General features: G+C 43.4%; 1 long non-coding RNA gene across 1 annotated transcript in view; it reads left to right on the top strand.

Annotated features, from left to right (window-relative positions):
• LOC109305838 overlaps nucleotides 1–2004 on the top strand; it is an 18508-nt gene extending 16504 nt beyond the window's left edge. Inside the window, exon 4 of the long non-coding RNA XR_002099729.1 lies at nucleotides 1992–2004. This is a non-coding gene — a long non-coding RNA (uncharacterized LOC109305838). The remainder of the gene's footprint in view (nucleotides 1–1991) is intronic.
• Nucleotides 2005–7519: the final 5515 nt, after the last annotated feature.

Raw genomic sequence — 7519 nt, 5'->3', positions numbered from 1 at the left:
TCTGATTCTAGGGCTTCGCGGAGCTGCGTCAGCAGTTCATGCTCGCGTGAGTCGGGTGGCAGGTTTGGGCAGTTGAACTTGTCGGGTGCGGTGCCTTCTCCCCCTTCCCGTACATGGCGGATGCAGCAAGCAAATTTTTGAGCGGGTGTTGGGTTCACTGCGCTGTCAGGTTTTACTCGCGCCAGAGACAAGATCCCGACCTCATCTCTGGGCCGAAAGGTGACTCCATCTCGGCTCATAACACATCCAAAGGAGCTTGGCACCAATTGAATGGCTCACTCTTTGCCTCCCTTGTCTCCAATGAGAGACACATACCCAGTGATCAATGGGTTAATGAGACCATCTTCTTGGTGGTAAATAATGTGCGCCCATAGATCATTTGAGTTCACACAATCACGGTCTCCAGCACGCCACAGACAGTGATGTATTAACTCTGACTCCATTTCACCTCCCCTGGATCCTGTTCGTGATGCCATGTCATGCCCCATACGCCGGTGCACCCTTGACCTGCGAGCCTGGGTCGGTACGACTGGCTTGGTGCGAGGAGGGGGATTTATGACCAGGCAGGTGGGTGATAACGGTGAGCAGGAGTCAGGATGATTTAAACATAGCGTGGTGGTTTCACAGAAAAGTTTATTTTACTTATGCTACTGATGGCTTGCAGTGTAAGGAGAGGAACTGATTGATTCAGTTACAGCATGCAGATATCATGTTACCCAGCATTTACAGGGTGGGTAAGACAGTTGCTTCCGAGCGATTCATATAAGCCGTTGCAGTTTGCAGATTACTAAGAGCTCTTGATAAGAAAGATAACGTCAAAGATAAAGAGATAAACAGACCGGTAAGATGAGACGGGGTAAGCCAAAAAAAAAAAATACATAGGCAGAAGAGATAACATTTGTTGTGCACAATCTATTCTTCTTGAGTGTATACACAGTCCTCCGTTCTCTGCTCTCTGCTCTCTGTTCTCTCCTTGGGCGGAATTTCCTTCAAAGTTTTATTTGACACAGGCGACCAATTACTATACGCCAGTTATAAATAATTAATAGTTGGGACTTGTGCTTTCTTTGTTTTCTGAGGTTTCATAAAAAAGGGGGGTTATTTTTACTTGGGTGGTACTGGTTCTGTTTGGTCACAGGATGGCACGCATAGTATATTTAATTTTACAACTTTACTAAAGTCAGCTAATCTCATTACTACAGGTACTTTATCTTTCGTGCTGGGCTGTCAAGGTCAGCTTCTCTCTTTCGTATGAGAACTCAAGTAATTTCAAAAGAGGCACAGACAGGGGTGTATATATGCAACACTGTTAATACAGAGGCATAAATTAGAACCACAGAGTTTGTTGTGTTAGCTTCTGACCTTTTGTCATCTGGCCTTTTGCCATCGGCATCTGAAATCAAAGACTTAGATCTTTGACAGTATGTATCAGAACTTGAGTTCATTTCAACAGATGCTAATAGTTTCATTATATATATGTGTGTGTGTCTATATATGTATGTATATAATGTATATATGTATATGTATATAAAAACATGCATACACACATACATACACACACACATATTATGTATATAAAATGAGTTTATTAGCATCTGCTGAAGTGAACTCAAGTTCTGATGCAGAGTTCACTTCATCAGGTGCTTAGAAGCACAGCATAGAGCTGAGGCAGTTGCCAGTTGCCATGATCTCTCTCTCTCTTTTTTCTTTTTTTTTTTTGTACTCCTTTTTATTTTATTTTCTTTTTGATTACAGGCAACCTCCGCTTAACGCCCTAGAGCTCATTTCACTTTGATACCTGGTTTCATAGTGCTCATGTGTTTTGCTATAGCACTCATAGGTATCAGGCAGGGAGCATCAGTGGCACATAGCCTCATCACCATCTCATTTCATCAAAAACTTTCGTGCTTTGTACTCTTTTGTGCTTGTGTCACTGCCTTGCGTTGTTTTAGAGTTGTACCATGAGTCAGAAACTTTCAACTGACTCTGAGAGTGCAAGTGCTGAGAAAAAAACAGTGAAAAAGCATAATGTTAGAGCTTAAATTGGATGTCCTGAAGTGAACTGAAGTAGGGGAATGCCAGAATGAGGTCTGTATAGCGATGAATTTGACTGGGTCAACTGTTAGGACCGTATTGAAGAATAAAGACAAAATAAAAGAACATGGTAGAATTGTAACTCCTTTGAATGCTTTGAAATTCAGTAGGAGCAGGGCTCAACTTACGTTAGAAATGGAGAGGCTGTTAAGTGTGTGGATTGAGGATACAACTCAACATCATATGCCCTTGAGTACACTGCTTATTCAGAAGAAGGCTAAGAGTTGTATGATGATTTACAGAAAAATTTGCCTGAGGTCTTCTTCTGAGCCTTTTGATGCAAGTAAGGGGTAGTTCAAAATATTTACGAGGCGCAGCAACTTTCATGACGTTTCTATTCAGGGAGAGGCTGCTAGTGCTGACACCCACGCATCTTCCAGCTATACAAATAAGCTTGTGGAACATATGGAGGAGGGTGGTTATATGCCTCAACAAGCCTTCAGTGCTGATGAGACAGGCCTCTTCCGGAAGAGGATGCCTTCTAGGACTTACATTTCCAGAGAAGAGAAGTCGATGCCAAGTTTCAAGGTGTCCAAGGATTGACTTACTTTATTAGTTGGTGGTAATGCTGCAGGGGATTTTAAATTGAAACCATTGCTTCTATACCACTCAGAAAATGCCCGGGCTCTCAAGGGGTATCTTAAAAGCAGTCTGCCAGTCATTTGGAAGTCTAACAAGAAGGCCTGGGTGACAATGTCAGTCCTTCAGAGCTCATTCAGGGATTATTTTTGTCTTGCAGGTGAGAAATATTGTGCTGAGAACAATCTGTCCCACAAGGTACTTCTCATTTTAGACAATGCACCAGGGCATCCTACCACATCTATCACCTCAGTGATAATGTAAAAGTTGTTTTCCTGCCCCCGAATACCACCACCATCATACAGCTGATGGACCAGGGTGTCATTGCTGCCTTTGAGGCTTGTTACATAAGGAAAACATTTGCCCAGACAGTTAAGGCTACAAAAGGAGAGGGTGCTCCAACCCTAAAAGAATTTTGGAAGTGGTATAATATCTGCAAGGCAATAGATAACATTTCAAGTGCCTGGGATGAAGTTGCCTCCAAAACAATGAATGGTGTCTGGTGAAAGCTTTGGGCAGACTGTGTCCAGGATTCCCAAGAGGTTGAAGAACAAGTGGTGATAATTCAGGACAATATCATTGAGCTTGGAAGGAAAATTGGATTTGATGAACTTGAACCTGAGGACATTCAGAAGTTGATTGATTCCAACAGGGAGGAATTCAGCAATGAGGACCTCATTCAAATAAAGTAGCAGAGAAACGATCAAGAGGAGGAAGATGCTGAGGAGGATATTCAACCAGCAAGGGCTTTACCCAGCAAAGGCGTGGCTGAAGCTTTCAGACATCTTGAAGCTTTTCTTTCCCACTTTGATGAGAATGACCCTGACATACAGCACAGTTCTGAATTTGCATGAGGAGTTAACAATGAGGTCAGTTGTTACAGGCTACTTAACAACGAAAAGAAGAAGCCCAAAGTGCAGTTATCAATGGATTCCTTCTTCAGGAAGTGCACAACTCTGGCTTCAACTCCTGCAGCCAGCTCTCAAAAAATCCTCAGCCAAGCACTTCAAAATCCCCTGAAACTGACACTAACTCTGACAGCTCTGAGTGCTGAAGGAAGCCAAAAGAGCAAAAAGTGAAAGTGCATCTGTGCATACAGTTCTTTACTTAATTTTGTAATTTTATACATTATTTCAAAGTTCAAAGTGTTAAATAAAGTATTTACATACATTTAGATGTTTGAATTTATTGATTTTATAGTACTAGTGGGGGATTTCAGTGATTTTATACTATGAGCGGGGAGCTTTGGAAACAAATTATCTCTATTTACATTCATTCCTATGGGAAAATTGGTTTCACTTAACACTGTTTCACTCAACATTTGTTTTTTTCTGGAACCAATTAAGAGCACGAAGCGGGGGTTGCCTGTATTTGCCTTGTCCCCTCTTCAGTAATTTTGCCTTCACACACCGCTGGTCACCAGAAGGCATCATGCCGGTGAGAAACATCTGCTGGCACCAATTGAACTGAGTGCTATGGGAACAGAAAGCAGAAAATGGAGCCAGCAGGTTACTTCCTGGGAATGCAGCCCTATAGATGAGAGCTGTTCCTGCAGCCAGCTACATTAAAGGCCACAAAAACAGCCAGGAGCGGCTGCAGCTTTCAAGGAGTCACTTAAGGGCTGTTGGTATGTATGAAGGTCCTATATACAGCTTTTCCCATCCTCTCCTTGGGTGCTGCATAAATATAGAAAGGTAGAAATAATGACACATTTGAAAAGTCTCCATCAAACCTTCATGCAATGAGGGTTCAGACTTTCAACCGATTGGCCACTTTAAAGTGGTCTGCAGCTGTGCACTTTTGTTTGGTCACAGCTATAAATCATTTTCTGTGGCCAGATCAGGTGAAAATTATCACATCTTCTGCACCCTAATACTACTTCCATCTAGGTTTATCTTAGACTAAGTTCCACCATTTTTAAATTGGTCTATTTGTGCTGAAATACTATTCTGTAGGCACATCGACACAAGACATTTATTCCACAGTAGACTAATTAGCTGCACTGTAAGTGTTGTGTGTCTACATGTGAGTCCCTATTAGGCAAGAATAAATTAATTTACTAAGCAGCAGGATAATACTTGTAAATACAATACGAGTATTATCCTGCTGCAGCGTAAAAAAAACTCTGTAGCAGTGCACATATAGATGCTGCCCTGACTGACTGGGGCATGAGGGTGCTTCAGTGTGAGGGCTGCATGCTGGATAGTACGGGTGTGTGAAGCAGGCAGTATTTAATTTGGATTCAGCCCAATTCAGGGGCCAGTGATTTGTTTTCCTGATTCAGATCACTGTCCCAATTCAATTTGGCCAAATCTGAAGATTTGATTCTGATTCAGAGAATCAGCAATTCAGCCATAGATACAGCTTTATATGTTTCTTCTATATACCTCAAGGTACCATGAACAGCTCATGAATGCTGAGATGGTGGGGTGGATGGAGTGTCCCATGGGAGCGTGGGGTGGGGGGGACATGGGGGGGTCCCCTGTGCATTTGGCAGCAGACCTGGAAATAGATCAGAAGTTTCACTCACCATTTCAGCATTCATGAGCTGCATCTGGCACCCTAAGAGATGTAGAAAAAACATATAAAGCTGTGTCTGTGGCCAAATTGTTGAATTTCTCCAAATCTCTCTGAATCAAATCGGAGGCTTCCAATTCAATTCAGAGAGATTAATGGGTCTTCTGAGTTGATTCAGTTTTGCAGATTCAGCCACCAAATTGGGCTGAATCTCCTCTGAATTGAATCAGGGACTGAAGCGTTGCACAGCCCTACCGGATAGCCCTGTGTTTCAGCTGCTTTTGTGCCCCAGTCAGCTCCTCTGCAGCACATTGAATGTAGGGGAGCAGGTCCAGGCTGGAAGGCTGATCCCTAGACTTCCTGCCAGCTGGGGCTGGTCCAACCTGGCTTGATGTGCTGCAGTTCTGGGGGCACGTGTACATGTATGCTTGCAAGCAACAAACTTGCAACATATTAACATGACATGTAGATGTGCCCTGTTACAGTTTTAGACAAGTTTCCGATCATTTATACTATTTTAAGTGTAATGTCTGTACCTATCTCAGTTATTCCTCTGACAGCAACACCATAGTGTGCATGCACCTGGCTGCTGCTGCAACAACACCATGGGCTACTTCTACTGCTGGGGCATGGACTCTGTAGTGGTAGGGAAAGCCTTCTGGACCAGTACTAAGTCATCATTTAGGGGCTGGTGCCCCTGTTCACTCTCCCTAATTTACTCTATGGGTTCCAGCCTTCCTTTGCCTGCTACCTGCCTGCCTGCCTGCCCCATCTATCTCCTTCTTGCTATGTCTTGCCTCACCACTGTGTCCCCCCATCCCATGCTCTGATAACAGTTCTCTACCCTGAGTCTTCAGCAGGCCCAGGCTTCCAGGGCAATGAAGAATTGGAGCAATCTGGCATGCCTCCTTGAAAGCTGACTCCATTATTCAATGCAAGGGGGTGTGTGATCATGTGACTGCACCCCCCTGATCTCCCCCTGTAGAGACCTGCTTTATTTATTTTCTCAACATACAATGAGTACTAAAACAGACTCTCCAGCTTTCCAATGATTCTTGATCAAAGAATCTGGAAACTAGTAACAGAAATCAAAAGGCCAAGCAAAAGAATAAGTGTACCATAAAAGAACAAAGGCTGACTTGTCATCTTTGCTCACTGCAGCATCTTGACCACCTTATAAACTATGAGCCTAGGCTGTACATTTTAGGCATGATCCTGGGTTATTATTATTTCTACTGGTATACTAGCACAGCTTACAGTGTATGAGTCCCCTCTGAAAACCTAACATGAATGGCTTATTTTAATGTGCTTCTTTTTAATTTTTAATTGCATAAAATACCTATCAAAGCATTAAAACTGTTGTTAGATCCCTATTGCTTTAGTACCTGAACAAATTTGCCAAGTACTTATCTATATATTAAAATAATTAGTGGAGGGGCTGCACACATGCTTGGCCTCAGTTTTGCATATAATGTATTAAACATTGGCTAGTTTTATTATCATATGTCATAGGAAAGCTAAATGAATATCTCCATCATTATTCTATTCCTATATTCCTACACCTTCTATAAAGCAGCGTACTAAGCAGACTGAGTTCTGTTAACACAGAAAATGATGTCTTTCAACAAGCATGGTTGTTTGTAGCCCTTATCATTTATTCAGGAAACTCTTCTCTGGCCAAAAAAGCATCTATGGTGACATTTAGAATAATAGGGTGCTGCTATCCAGCGGCATAACTGAGGAGAGTGGGGATAATAGGGGCAATCACCCTGGGTGCTGGTTTGGGTGGAGGAAGGTGTGGAAAAAAAGCCTCCTGTCAGCAGGCATGCATGTGTGATAGTTTCATAGTTAGTAGGATTGGAAGGGACCTGAGCAGATCATCAGGTCCGACCCCCTGCCACAGGCAGGAAAGAATGCTAGCATCAGATGACCCCAGCAAGGGGTCTATCTAGCCTCTTCTTAAAGACTCCCAGGGTAGGAGTGAGGACCACTTCCCTTGGAAGTTGCTTCCAGATCCTGTTTGCCCTGAATGTGAAGTAGTGCCTCCTGATATCTAGCCTGAATCTGCTCTCTGTCAGCTTATGGCCGTTGTTCCTTGTTACTCCCGGTAGTGCTCAGGGGGAACAGGGACTCTTCCATTGCCTGCTGCTCTCCCTTGGCCAGTTTATAGATAGCCACCAGATTCCCTCTCAGCCTCCTCTTGTGGAGGCTGAACAGGTTCAGATCCTGTAGCCTATCCTCATAGGACCTGCCCTGCTGCCCCTGATCTTGCGGGTGGCCCTCCTCTGGACCCTCTCGATGTTGTTCACATCCCTTCTGAAGTGTGGTG

This window comes from Crocodylus porosus, unplaced genomic scaffold (assembly GCF_001723895.1).
Source record: "Crocodylus porosus isolate Cpor-Errol unplaced genomic scaffold, CroPor_comp1, whole genome shotgun sequence".
Taxonomy (NCBI): Eukaryota; Metazoa; Chordata; order Crocodylia; family Crocodylidae; genus Crocodylus; species Crocodylus porosus.
The sequence above is the reverse complement of the archived record's forward strand: the minus strand, read 5'-3'. Positions and strand labels throughout refer to the sequence as shown.